The sequence below is a fragment of the Orussus abietinus genome, unplaced genomic scaffold (assembly GCF_000612105.2).
Source record: "Orussus abietinus isolate OABI.00-Male unplaced genomic scaffold, Oabi_2.0 scaffold6, whole genome shotgun sequence".
NCBI classification, from domain to species: Eukaryota; Metazoa; Arthropoda; class Insecta; order Hymenoptera; family Orussidae; genus Orussus; species Orussus abietinus.
The window spans coordinates 1,268,535-1,283,057 of record NW_019396002.1 but is presented as its reverse complement, the minus strand read 5'-3'; positions in this window follow the sequence as shown (position 1 = coordinate 1,283,057).

The window sequence follows — 14,523 nt, the reverse complement described above, 5'->3', positions numbered from 1 at the left end:
TCTTTTAGAAGTCCATCTTTTGAGGGACGTCGTAAGCCATGGCGGTTGCCTAGGAAGTTGTGTCCATGGGCAGACCCCAAAATAAACCGATATTTAAGCGTTTCCCATGGATATACATAAGCGATTCGGCCAAAGGACCCTTCACCACTGACAGCCTCATGGGGGCATATATACCCCCCGCAGAGAGGAGCAATACGCTACCAGTCTAAGAGGCACCCCATAAACATCGTGCTCGCATTACTCGGCCCTTGAGTGGCTCGTGTGAATGCCACTCGAGTAGCATATAGTCTCTTCAAATACGATCGTTACATTTCTGATTCCGACCTGCATTTCTTCTTTTCTATTTTTTCTTCTCGTATGAATCACCTCTCCATGTTCTCTCTTGCAAAATATTCCATCGTTGCGATGAAAAAAAATCTTCACTCACTGTTTCACATATACGACTTATAACAACATATAGGATTATATAAAACTTAATATAAGACGCTTTAAAATATATCTTTATATAGCCTCAGGCGGTAAATACACAGGGATATGGAAAAGTGGGGAATAACGTTAATTCGGAGAATTTTAGCTGTATAGACCATTCTCCATAGATCTTCATGGTTATCGGGGAGGGGGCGAGGAAGGGTGAGTATCAGGGAAGGGTGCTCTTTGATTGGTGTGGGAAGATTCACCGCCGGTTCGGCCACAGCTAAACGCGAGTAAAATACTCCTTTCCTCTGTAGAGAATTTTACATTTAATTACATTAATCCAATAAACAGCGTCGAACTCGTTACACAATCATAAGGACTTAATTTAAGGATGCGGCGTCAACGGCGTCCTCTCATTCCGGTTTCTTCGAGACGTCCATCTTGATTCCGGGACACTTTGTCATCCACCGCCATGACACTTCCTGTAAAAGGCAATTATATAACCTCGTCTTATTTAGCTTCACATACCTTTACATATTCCGTGCTTCCGAGAATCAGGGTGGCCGAAAGGAAGTGGTCCAATTCCGAAGACCTGCAACGAATCAGTCGCATTAACGTTAATCTCCTCGCGACTCCCCTTTCCGATGGGCGATCAAAGTCTCGAAGATTCCGTGATATCTCGACAGAGGGCGGAATTTCGGTGCACGCGTCCAGGGCTGTTTATCTAGCTGGTGTCATAAACACGCCCCCTCGTAGCCTCGCGTCTCTCCATTGTTTCGTCCGAGCCACAAAGCCACAAAGCTTGGCGGCCCTCGAGTTCCGATTAACGCTCCCGTCCTACACCTACACCTTTGCGCAGACGTCTGCGCAGCTCCCGAGTCGCCCGGTCGAGATCTCTATCTTTCTCCCGGCGGTGACGCACGCGCACATGCGCCACCTAGGGAAAGTCACTCCCACTAGAGACGCGCTTAATTGGAGCGGTTAAGGTGACACGAGGGGGTCATTTTATATATATATAACGTTAAAATATTTATATTACTTTTCTCCAATTCTAATTCTGAAATTTCATTTCTTATTTTAGAAGGATTTAATACTTATACTTGATCTTTAGAAAGATTTAACATTTATATCCGACCTTGAGAAGGCTTCATATAATTTTTGAGGTTAGGACTCACCACTTAACGAGAGAAGGGTGTACCTCTTAAAGTAAGTATATCCACATATAGTATGTAAAAAACGTGGAAGTATGGCGATTTATTACTTTGCAGGGGAACTATTTTCAAACGGCCGTTAAATTTTCTCGATTCACTATTTACCCGCGACGCGGCGTTGGAGTATCGAGTTCCGGAATTCGAAGGGGGCACCATATGTCGGCGAATTCGCCCCCAGTGATCCAGGGCAGGTAAGAGAGAGAGAGAGAGAGAGAGAGAGAGAACGCTCCTCTCCACTCGGCGTGGAGAATTTATTCACCGTCCTCGCCAATTTGCTTAACCGCCATGACGGAAGGTAGCGTCCGCACTTTGGCTCGCGATGTCTTTTGTCACCGATGGAAGTCCGAGAGTATGGCCACATCGCGGACGCCCTTCGACGTCTTGTTCCATTTCAAGGACCCTCTCCCGAGCAACAATGGATCCGACTCGAGGACCGACAAGAGGTGAACAGCGAGAAGCTGGTAAAAGACGTATCGAGATAACTAAACGTATAACCTAAAAACCGAACTGTACAAATTATTTGTAAATTTACATTAATTATTTAGGTTAAGCCGAGAGTATGGTGACCTCGCGGACGCACTTCGGGCGATTTTTCTATCTCAAGGATCCTCTTCTCAGCAACAATGGATCTGATTTGAGGACAGCGAGAGGCTCATAAAAGACGTATAAAAAAACTTCGATGCACAACCTGAAGACCTAACTATTGTAAGTATTCCTAAATTTAATTACATTTTTAGGTTAAACCGATTATATGGAGCCGCGAGGAGAAAGGGGCATCGTGTCGGCTCAATTTTCGTGTACATATTCGTTTAAGCTCGGGCTTTATAATTGAGAAAGGAGGCGCGTTAAGAGGTGAATCATAGCTTAACGCGTCGACCCTCTTCTCCATCCTTTCTGCGTTCCGGCGGGCTACCAATTGCCGAAAGCGAAGTTGGGGTAGATCTGCCGCGATACGAGTGCCCTCTTTTCCCCGCGAACGCACCGCAATTTGTCGAAATAATTGCGGTGCAATTATGATCTGCTGAATTCATTTCATTTTCTTCTGGAGTATTGCCTTTCCGAAGGAAGAGGAGAAGACTTTAGGAGGATGTTTACCCAGGGAGGGATTTTCCAGAATCGGGACGCGTCCTTGATGAGTTCTTCCGGCCGCCATTTTGGACGCTCCATATGTCGCGGGCGCCGATCTAATTTATTCTCGATTTAAACGCCGTAACACTCGCGTACTAGTCCAGGATGGTCCCGGAATGGGGGATAAAATGGTAACACCAGTTGCACGAAGCAATAATCGGTGCAATTACGTATGGAAATTTCTGATTCATCCCCCGTCGAGTTTATGGAGTCCCTGCTGGCTGCGTTTCGATTCTGGAAAATTCGTTGAAAAAATAATTAGTATAAATCAACGAGTTTTCGGCATTATTGGCGAGTTTTCACGAGGGAAAACAATTCATCGGAAAATTGTATGACGGCATCGGATTCGCGATGGGTTTTTAGGATTATTTTCGAATGCGCCGTGGAGGTCCCTGCGAGGTTTCGGCATTATTATCGCGTTTTCATGAAACAATTTGTTAAGAAAAAATGTTCATGAATTTCGGTATTATATTCGCCTTTCCATGAGGAAATATATTTCTTTGAAATTTGTATGTATATCGGCGTCGGATTCGCGATCGGTTCTTCAGGGTTGTCTTCGAGTGCGCCGTGGAGGTCCCTCCGAGGTTTCGGCATTATTACCGCGTTTCCACGAAAGAATTTGTTAAATAAAATGTTCATGAATTTCGGTATTATATTTGCCTTTCCATGAGGAAATATATTTCTTCAAAATTTGTATGTATATCGGCGTCGGATTCGCGATCGGTTCTTCAGGGTTGTCTTCAAGTGCGCCGTGGAGGACCGAGTCTTCGGTATTATCGTCGCGTTTCCACGAGATCCTCCGTACTAGAGGGGCATCAATAGAAAGATGATCCCGGTTGGTTGAAAGGGGTCCAAGATCCTTTTGTGTTACGGCATGTCTGTCGCTGTCGCGAGATGCTCGGTAGGCTTGAGGTTTCACGTTACCGGCACCGTGTGTGGCGCCTCAGGTGTCTCCGTGCTTTTCATAGGCAAATCGACGATTCATAGGACTTTCCATAAGACTTCGCCACCTCGAATTCCTTCGGCCCTTTGCGACGATTTCGCCGCCAGAGATTTCGCGCCTCCACGACCCTCGCTCCTACGCAAAAAGAAAAAAAAAACCCAGATAATACAATACTTTCATTTTCTATTCCGCCATATAGATAAAATCATAACACACAATAAGTGTGACATTGTTGCTGATAATTATGAAAGTAATCTAACTTATTCTTTTAGCGAATCATTGTATTATTAAGTGGACGTAACCCGAAATAAGGGATAAATTGAATTTTTTTTGGAATTCGTTACTCGGACCACTTTCATAATTATCCGCATATGTAATACCCGTGTCCATTGTCAAGGGGTTGAATTTAAGCCACGGAAAAGTGCCGTTTTTTAAACTGGTCACGGTGAAACTTGAAAGAATAAGGGAAATGGAAGCCGTGCATTTCATATGTCGCGAGAGCAGGTGAAACGCCGAAGTGATATGGCTGAAACAAATACGCGATTGTAACATACGGGCCGATTATGCGTTGCGTACTTTCCACTCGTCCATTTTACGAGACCCTCGCGACGATTTTTTTATCACCGTCGATATTCGCAGTTCTGCGCTAGTGATTCATACGGTAAAACTGTAGGAAACGTCACTCGGGTCCGCGAAGGACTCTTGGTTACCTTCAACGCTATCATTAACGGGTGTGACCCTAAATGAATACTATACTTGTGACGCAGCTCCAGGTTCCATCATTATCATCTGACGTGGCGCCACTTCTCGCAATATGCCGCCGGAATATGATTCGCCATGCCTGCATATGCGTTTCCGAGGTCCATGCGCCTCCACTTTGGGGATGCGGATCCATATGCGATTAAAAGCTCCTCATGTCGTCGAAACAATTCGACCCGCCTCGTCGACAAGCGGCGGAATTTCGGGAATCTGAATTAAATCGCATATGGCTTTTGCCGGGGAAAAATGCGGGCCGGTAAAAAAGCCATCCGAATGTACTCCGTTTAGTCATATCGAGGAGTCGCATTAAAATGCCCTCCTCGCTTGAAGTCGATTCGTTTCCATTAAAACGTTGCCGAAATTAGATTTTATAGAATCTATTCGAATTATTCATTTTTCTGTATAATTGTCTCCCGGCGATATCTTCCAGTGATGTCGATCAGCTGATCGTTTCCGTATAAAATGTCAGAATTCGGTTTTTCGAATGAAATTCGATCAATCCCTTTTCTGTAAAATTGTCTCTGGGTGATGTTTATCTGCGTGATACCGATCAGCTGATGGCCTCTATTAAATTGTTGTCAAAATTTGTTTCTTTCTTTTTCTTCTTTTCTCGATTTGGATTATTCTCTTTTTCGTGAAACTCGCTCTCGGCGTGCATCGGCGATCATAGGCAGATGCTTCTCGACAAGATTGAGTAATTATTCGGGAGATTATGAATCCCCGGCGGCATTAAAGACCTCTTGCACGCGCTTAGATGTAGCAGATGCACCGAGAGGTACATACGCATTCAGCACCTGTCTCGTATTAGTGTACGTACTCGCTCGCGGAATATCTTGCTCTCCTCTTCGTCTATTTTCGCGATTTTTTTCTTCCCCCACCTTGAGAAGAAATAACCTGACTCTCCATAAAACACCATACTATAATATCGAAATGTATTATAGTCTGGAATAATTACCTCGGTAATATACTCTCCTATATCTAACATTATTCACTCGGCATGCCTTACAATAAATTAAGTATGCGATATCGATATTTAAAACGGCAGTGAATTAAAAGCTGCACCTGCTCGATTTACATCACATTGCTAGAAACGTTTTGCAATGTCGGAAGTATCATTTACTATTATATATGGGTTGTACCGAATCGTTTTAAATTTTACAACGTGAATATGGAGACTCTAAGGAAGGTATTGAGATCCATGAAATTTCATTTTTTATAAGAATTTCCTTATCAACTAATGTGTATTTCCCATAGTATAATTGTAATTAATAATTATTTATAATATCACATTCATCACAGTTTCCTCGACTATGCGTTCTAGAATGATTTTCACTCCTCGTGGGCATCTTTCCACAGAATTTCCCAAGTCTAGGGAGAGATTGATAAAGCCAATCGGGTTAATTTCCTCGTGAACATCCTCGTAAAAAATTTCCCAAGTCTAGAGAGTGAGAGAGGAAGATAAAGATAATCGGGTTAATTTCGCCCCACGAAAGTCTCGCTCGAGGCAACAGTTAATTTCCATACCTCTCCTCGCCATTTTTCTCGCTACCACGAAGATGAAGACGTTCCCTGCTCCGGTTCTCTTTCGCTCTTCTTATTCGCCGATCTCGTTCTTCAGCTTGTCCGACATACACGCGATAACGCGATACCTCCGAGGCTCCCCTTCGTGTTCTCACTCTTGTCCGCCACGCATCATTATGCTCTTCAAGATGGTCCCGTGTGTGCAGCTAAGTGCTCGGGATGTCCCCTTGTCTTTTTTTCTCCCTCTCTCTCCCGATTTCTTTTACCATTTTCTGTTTGACTTACTCCACCAATTTGCTACATTAGCCCTCGTAACATTATGCCCCCTGCCCAGCCCCTGAATATCAGTATTCATGGCGACGCCTGGTCTCCCCACGTGGAAATCGCATCCTGTCTTCGCGGCCGCCATCTTGGTTAACCTGCCGGCCAGGACTCTGCCATTTGAATAATCGATCCCCCGAGTTGCGACACGCTCGGCCTTATTTACCTCCCGGGCTAAAAAGAACCCCTCGCCCCCGTTCTTCCGATTGCTCATCGTTTATTTTCGGATGGAGACCTCAGGCGACTTCAGTTTCGAGGGAAAGCGAGAAGGATCCTAAGGAGTCCTGATTCTCGCGTTCATTTCATTTATTTCATTTATATTTTATTTTTATTTCCAAGTCAATTTTAAGGAATCCCCCGAAGCACGTTTCCCCTGGTCCGGATTTCCGCGTTTACTTCGTTCTCCTTAATTTTTATTCATTTTCATTGAAACTCGCATTTACTTCATCTTTAATATTTCCTAGTAATTTCTAGGGAATTCCCCGAAGCACATTTATTTCGTTCTCCTTTATTTGTATATATTCCTATTATATCTGGGGTTATTTCGGACACCTTTATTTTCATTAGTTTGTACAGTATTTTGATTTCATTATTCCAGTTTAATGTTTGGTTTTGTTTTCAGTTTGTACAGGAATGAGGGATGTTTTCAGTGATCCGTTCTAATTCTAAGTGCCGTAGATTCTCCCTCGATGTTTTCATTAAAAGATCATCGACGCGCCCCGGGAGAGGAAGGGCACGCAGGACACGCAGGAGCAACACGCGCCGCGTCTGACAGTCACGAAACGCAGCATCCCCCACACGCGTCCCTAATGGTATTTAGCGCGTATTGAGTTTCGCACAATAAAGCGCTTTGTGGGGTATCCGCTTACCCGGGGCAAGGCGTGCGCGTGCCAAAATGAAAAAACCGCAAAAACGGCCGCCCCTTTGTACCGCGTTGCACCCGCGCCCTTCCCCAAGGGACTCTTCTCGAGTGTGCCGATTCTTTGCTCCTTTGGGTTTTTGGATCTCGAGTCGGATCCAAATTTTCCAGAATGAAGCAGGATACCAGGATAACGTCTGATAAGAGAGCGGCGCCATCTTGGAGAGCACCCATCTATCTATCCAATTTTTATGCAGATTTCTTTATGTCACCAGGTGGCAGGACTTGCTTCTATATCCTCGTAACCCGATCCTCAGGTGGACGAAGCCGACGGAAGATAGAATCTTCGCGGAAGGGGAGGAATCCGCCTCTTCGGGGAAGCCTCTTCAGGGAAGTCTTCGGGGCCCGGTGGTCGCGCTTGGGGTTCCGCCGAACTTCTGACTCATAATTCACATTCGTCCTGGAACAAACGGCGAGGGTCCTTTCGTTCCGAGAGAAAGGAGGAGACAAACGGATTGGAGGATCTCCCTTGACGTAATGAAATAATACTCAGCTGTCCTCTTCAAGGAGTCCTTCGTTCAGTTCCAAGGTACCCCTTATTACCCTCTTCCTCTTTTTCTTGATAAAATTTAATGCAATCATTTTGGATAGCTTATTATAATTTTCTTGAAAAACTATTCTCTGTCAGAGTAATCCGATTTCCTTGTCAATTTCAAGGTCCTTCTTATCAATCCTTCGCTCCTACTCGTAAAATTGAATTCCAACTATTCAAGCTACCCTTCCTCTCTCCCTCTTTTTCATTTAATTCTATTTTTAAAAAATATCCCTCATTCGTCATAATTTAATTTTCTCGGAGGAGGCATCCAAAATGGCGTCCGCGACTTCTTATCAACCCTCCACCCTTACTCCTAAAAATGAATTCCATCATTTCAAGCAACCCTTCGTCTCTCCCTCTTTCTCGTTTAATCCCATTTTTTAAAAATATCCCTCATTCGTCAAAACTTAATTTTCTCGGAGGAAACATCCAAAATGGCGTCCGCGACTTCTTATCAACCCTCCACCCTTACTCCTAAAAATGAATTCCATCATTTCAAGCTATCCTTTACCTCTCCCTCATTCTCATTTAATCCCTTTTTTTAATATTCCCCTTTCGGCATAACCAAATTTTCCTAAGGGAGGCATCCAAAATGGCGTCCATTTCAGCCGGTAGTACCGTTCGGCCATTTGCTCGGTGCTCGCTTTATCGGCACCGAGTAGCGCGTGCGCTCGCGACTTGGCTCGTGCCAGTAACGAGCCCGCATGGCGCGAGACACACGACGTGTTTCAAATGCACAAACGCACGCGGCACCCGTTAGTGCGTGTGCGACGTGAGTGGAAAACGGCTAGCCCGGCCAGATCGTGGAGAGACAACGCAAATAGACTGGCACACTGGGCGCACCACCTGCCCGGTGTCACTGTCTAGGCCCTCGAAAAATGCAGGCCGTAAACCGGGATGCACCGGTGCATCAGGACGCACCGCGCTTTTCCCTCCCTGGATTACGACCTCGCGGTTTACCGATCGCGCCGAGACACCTTTGACCTCGTCTTCACAGGTGCATCCCCGATGCAGGGTGCATCTCCGCACGATGCTGCCCTGGCTTTGTCTCCGGCTCTCGCGATGCACCTTTCCTCCTCTCCTATGCACTTTTTATTCCTAATTTTAGTCTTACCAGTCTCTTATCAGGTTACTCTACGTGTTCTTCGGAGAGAATTTCGGAAACAATCGGGAACTGCAGTTCTGATCCTGTAAGAGGCCTTAAGGGGGGACAAAAGTGCATACAGTCTCGCTCGTTGCACTTTTCTCCGAGCTGGATGTACCGAATCGATTGGAATTTTGACGCATGACCGTGGAGGCCCTAGGGAAGGTCCCGACACCTGTTAAATTTCAATATTTTAGCTCGTTCGTCACGTATTTTTTTGCTTTCCACCAAAAATTGAATTTCACGTAGTAAGGACCTTCTTTATGGCCATGCGTTTAACGCACTCACGTTTTTATGACACTTTGAGAATATGATTAAATTTCGATACGGGGACTTCCGTTAGTGTTTTTCATTTTTGTTCTGTAATTTCGATTCGATCCCTCGTTTCGACATCGAGACGAGTATCTAACCGATCGAAACTGGGTTAGGGGTCTCAAGGCCGCCTCGATGTCCTCCCTCTTGCTTCTTCTTTCCTTCCTCCTCTCTTCCATGCGTCCTCTCGTTCATCGCGTAGTCGGGCCCCTTCGATCCTCGTTCTTTCGATTTTTTTCGCATATCTGGTGCCTAACGAACCAGAGAAAAGAGGAAATCTCGAGTCGGTAACCGGCTTGCGTATCGATAGGGTCGAGTCGACCTCGAGTGACTCTTCTCGATGGCCTTCGTATCGGCAATCTCGTTTCTCCTCTCATCCTTCGTTTTCTCATCTCCTTCTGCGTGGCGCCTCCACCTTGACGTTGGTTCCTCGCCCCGATTCTCTCAAAGCCGATTTCAAATGATCCGTGAACCCCAATGAAGGTCCTTTCTTCCGTATAAACCCCCCCGCAAAAATATCGGAGATTAACAGGAGGTGAAAAAATGATTTTTCAATTTATTTTTTTTTTTTAGGCGATTACAACACATACGGGAAAATAATCTAATAACAATTTGGCGAGAAACGCTGCCGAGTTTTTTTTTCTTTTTTATTAATATGTCGCGGTTTAGAGTGAGGATTTCTTGGGGGTCCTTCCAGGGGTACGAAAGGACTCACCTGGATTATCTGATCGGAGCCATGGGGGGTAGTTGGCGATGGTGTTTCTTTTCTTCTTCTCGGGGGTGGCGGTGTCAAATCGTAACCCCTTGGGGAATAAATAATATCTATCGTCCCTGTCATCTGGGAGTCACTTCCAGCTGTTCCTCCTCCGTCTTTAGAACCGAAACTCCCCGCGAAACTGTATTTCACGTTCCTAAGCCCTCGTCTAAAATCGATTTATCTCGAATTATATATGGAATCGGCGGAATTTCTGCGGCTCGAAGAAATGGTCCAGATGAAGGGTGAAGTCTCTCTGAGGCTGGATTTAATGGATGGTCGATAATTGGGATTATTGACCTTACTTGTAATTGCACATTCCTCCCATTAGGTCCGCACCTGCCGCTCGGCCAATATGGTAATCCGCTTTAATGCTTCGTCGAATCGATCGTCTCTCATTATCGATACCTTAGCCCTGACAACTCTCAGCCAAGGACTGGCTGACAATTTATCGTTACTAGTAATCGACTCGATCCGCGGCCGTTCGATTTCAAAGCTAAGCCGCTTTATCCAAAAATCTCGGCGATTACTTGTAACGATGATCGCGATTAATAACCGATAACCGATCGTCATCCGGGCGCGATTTAATCCTCACGCGGGAATTGATTCCGCGGCCTTAATTATCTGGTGTAAAGGCGACATAAACCGACAGAATAATGTACGATAATATGTAATAATATATGATAACGTATAGAGATTAGATAGAGCGAAGGGAACGCAGGACCTTTACATTAAGGTGATGAGTTTCTTGATGTTAAGGCGGCATTAAATTTCACAACGTGAAGGTGAAGGCTATAAGGAAGGTCCTGATACCCATGAAATTTACACATCCCCTTAAGGATCCTTATTCCATGGGATTTCTGTTTTCCTTCCCCCGGGAAAAAATATTTAATCGGCCAAATTTTGCCCAGGTGTCAATTTCAGGATCCCAGGAGTTTGATCGATTGACTTGGTGGCTCATTTCAGGTACTTTGTGCTCGCGACCACCGAAGGACCTCTGCCCTGAAGAGACCCTCCACGTGGGGGTCCTGCAGGACCCGGGAAGCGGAGAAAGATCTTCATAAATCAAATCCTGGACACAGGGGCCTCCAAGGGGCAGGACGAGACTCCTGTGACGGTGGATGACAATTTGTCCTGGACGCATCCTTGCGTGGTTTGCGAGGTCCTGCAGGACTCTTCTACGGTAGCAGGTTGCATCCTTCTGTGGCGACCTGCCCACCTGCTGCGACCGCCCTTCGTATTTTGACTCCCAGAAAATACCTTGAGATTTTCCCGGGATGTCCTTAGAATCCTGGAAATCCTTACGTCTTCACTCCTCGAGGTCCTCGATACCGCAGGACATCTTCGTATTGAACACGTGACAGTGATCGAGATCGCTCGATCTAGCTTTATCATCGAGTCATTAATTCGGTCCTCCTTTTTCAGGACCCTGGAGTGTCGAAATTATTATCCTCCCTGCCAATGATGGGGTCCTGGATTAAAGGTTCACTGGAGGTGGCTCCTGCCCTTCGTATTTTGACACCCTCAAAATGACTCGAGATTTTACAGGGGATCTCCTTAGAATCCTGGGGATTCTCCGTCTTCACTCATCGATGTCCTTAGGAACATTATCCCAGGACGTCGATACCACAGGACACCTTGGTATTAATCATATCGACGCCATTCAATCCGACTTGATCATCCGATCGTTAACTATTTTCTTTTCCTGTTCAGGATCCTGGAGTGTCAAAATTATTATTTTCCATGGGGTCCTGGACTGAAATTATCTGAAAATGGTGTCCTGGATTGAAAATCTATGAAAATGGCGTCTTAGCCATTCCATTAGTCCCATAACAGCGATCGGCGCCAGTCGATCCAACTTTATCATCCCATCATTAACTCCTTTTGCTTTTTTTGTGCAGGATCCTGAAGTGTGAAAATTATTACCCTCCACGAGGTCCTGGATTATAAAATGCCTGAAAGTGGCATTCTGGTCATTTAATTTGACTCCTCGGATGCTTTATGACGGCCATTCCATCTTCGCGATCTACTCGCCACGATCGACCGGTCGTCGATTCGATCGTGATTTTTCTTGCGCCTCCTCGGCGGAGTAATTATAAACGCCAGGTGAATCTCGAGAAAAAGCCGAGAGAAGAAAGGCCAGGGAAAAATCCGACAGACGGCGAATGCGCGTCTGCGCTTCCGAGCCGTAAGGACGAGCCTCTAGGAAAAATGTCGCAGCTGCGGAGGACTCTCTATGGCTGCGATAATATCGTCACGTTACGGCCGTTAAAACCGTCCTCTGTGCACGCGGCATAATTACCGCGATGTTTGTATATCCACTTTTTGTCATTAATCACACCTCTGCTCCTGAATTTCCCGGTGGGTTGATTGCTGATCGGCCACACTGATTTCCTTCGCCTTATACGCGGTCCACTCTTGCTCCCGATTTCGACGATCATTTTCATTTAATATCGACCGATCGCACGTCGTTAATATCCGCGAGCAGTCCGATGGAAAATGAATCACTGATTCTATCTCGATATTAATTTCGCCGCGGCGTGATCTTGTGCGTTACTTGTGTGATAAATGCTATCAGGATGTAAGGTTTCGCGACAGGAATGATTAAAAATCCCATTTTGCACGGAGATATCATTATCACCCTGCGAGGCCGATAGGAGGATGTGCAGGGATGATGTAGGATATTTAATTTCTAGATCCCGTGAGGTGGAGATGGGTGGGGGAATTTTTCATATTTAAGAATATTCCCGGCTGGAGAGATGATATCCTGGTAAATGTGAGGCTTTCAATCACTCCCGAAAATATCTTGAAGACCTCTAATATTTAATTTTTGTACAGGTGGTGACGAAGAAGGGACTATCTGATCCTGAAGAGGCGGCCACGCCATGTTTGACCTCTTCATCCCATCCTGGGATCGCGTCACAGGTCGTATCGGCATTTTCGGATTTCGGAGTAGCAGGACAATCGTTATCCCGAAAAGGGTGTCCTCGTTATCTGATGCCAGGGGCAGATTAATGTGGGATCCTTAGGTCGCTCCCGAATCCTTCTAAGGGGGAAAGGATCTCGCGAGGATCCTTTATATCGGGCGTGATGGATCACTAATATGGGCGGCGTGGCTTCATTGTGCCCGATTTTCATATTCGATCTGACCCCCCTTCCGTCATCGGCGTGAAGAAAAAACGTAAACGTCAAAAGAAGGGGAAGATGGACCCGAAATCCGAGGGATGCTGCCCAGTCGTCTCCTCGCGGATTCCCAGGCGATTACATCTGTACCTAGGGATGTACGAGAGAAGAGCTCTCCTTTCAGGGGAGACCCATTGTCATGGTCACCCTTGAAGAGTCAATGGTCAGGGCCCACCTCCTTTGGGCCCCTCAATGAAGATCTCACCCTGAAGAAGACCTTTCTTCCCTCCGAGTACGCTGGGCCCTGACCACCAAAACTCGAGTTTACCTCAGATTTACCGCAGGTTGCTCGGTCCTTTCTGCTTTTCGAGTTTTCCCATTTTCTAGGATTTTCGCTCCGGAGATTGCTCCTCTTTTCCCGGTGCAAGGTGCTTCGCGACCCCGGGTGCATTCTTCTGCCGAACTTCGCGACAAGTGCCACTGTGTCGCCTTGAAGACCTCTAATACAGGTGACAATCTAGGGTGAGATCTGGAGAATGGTCCTTTGAAATCTTGAGAAAGGTGAAATTAACCCCCAGGAACATTCCTGGTTCCTTTACTTTAATGGGAATTAATTGGTAATTATTTTTTATACCCAATGGATTTGTGAGAGCAAATTTTCGGAGACATCTCGGTCATCCGAGAACTGGGAAAATCCTATCCTTGAAATGGGAATAATTTTCGTGTCTCTTTTTGGCACTCCATTTCCCCGTTAATTAATTAATAATTCTTTTTCAGTTTTCTTTCAGATTATGCGAGCAGATTTTCCCAAAGCAATTCCAGAAAGTCCCTGATCCGGATCCTCCGGGTGCATCCAGGCTGCACCCGGGTGGGCTGCATCTCCGGAAAAACAAGCATTGTGCAAGGACCTCAGGCCGGCTCGCTAAAAGGATTTCCATCTAGTCCTGAAGGGTTTCCAATGTGTTTCTCCCCTAGGACCATTGTGGGGCGTAATGTCGTTACACGGTCGCTACGTGTTGCACTCGCAGAGGTGCATTATGCACGCGGCCTGCCCTATGCAACCGAGAGCGCATAACGCATCGATATTCACGGGACGTCCCTCGGGATCTACGAATCAGGAAGGGGAGGATGGGCGCGTGCTCCAGGTGATGTCACACCTACGTGCATCCTGGCTGCAATTCCACGACTGACTGTTGCGAACATATGTTTATGCAGGACAATGGCGAGGCCTATGCAATCGAGGATGCACCGCAGGACCGACTCTTCAGGGTGATGCGGAAGAGTTTGCGAGTTTTCTGCGTTTTTGGACGAAAACGAAATTACGAGGTATTATTATTACTTTTTTTTTTTTAAATAGTTTTAGGGAATTTTGGAAAAGGGACGTTTTTACCTGAGAATTTCTCATTAACTCCAGTAAAATGTGAAACGATGAGGTATTA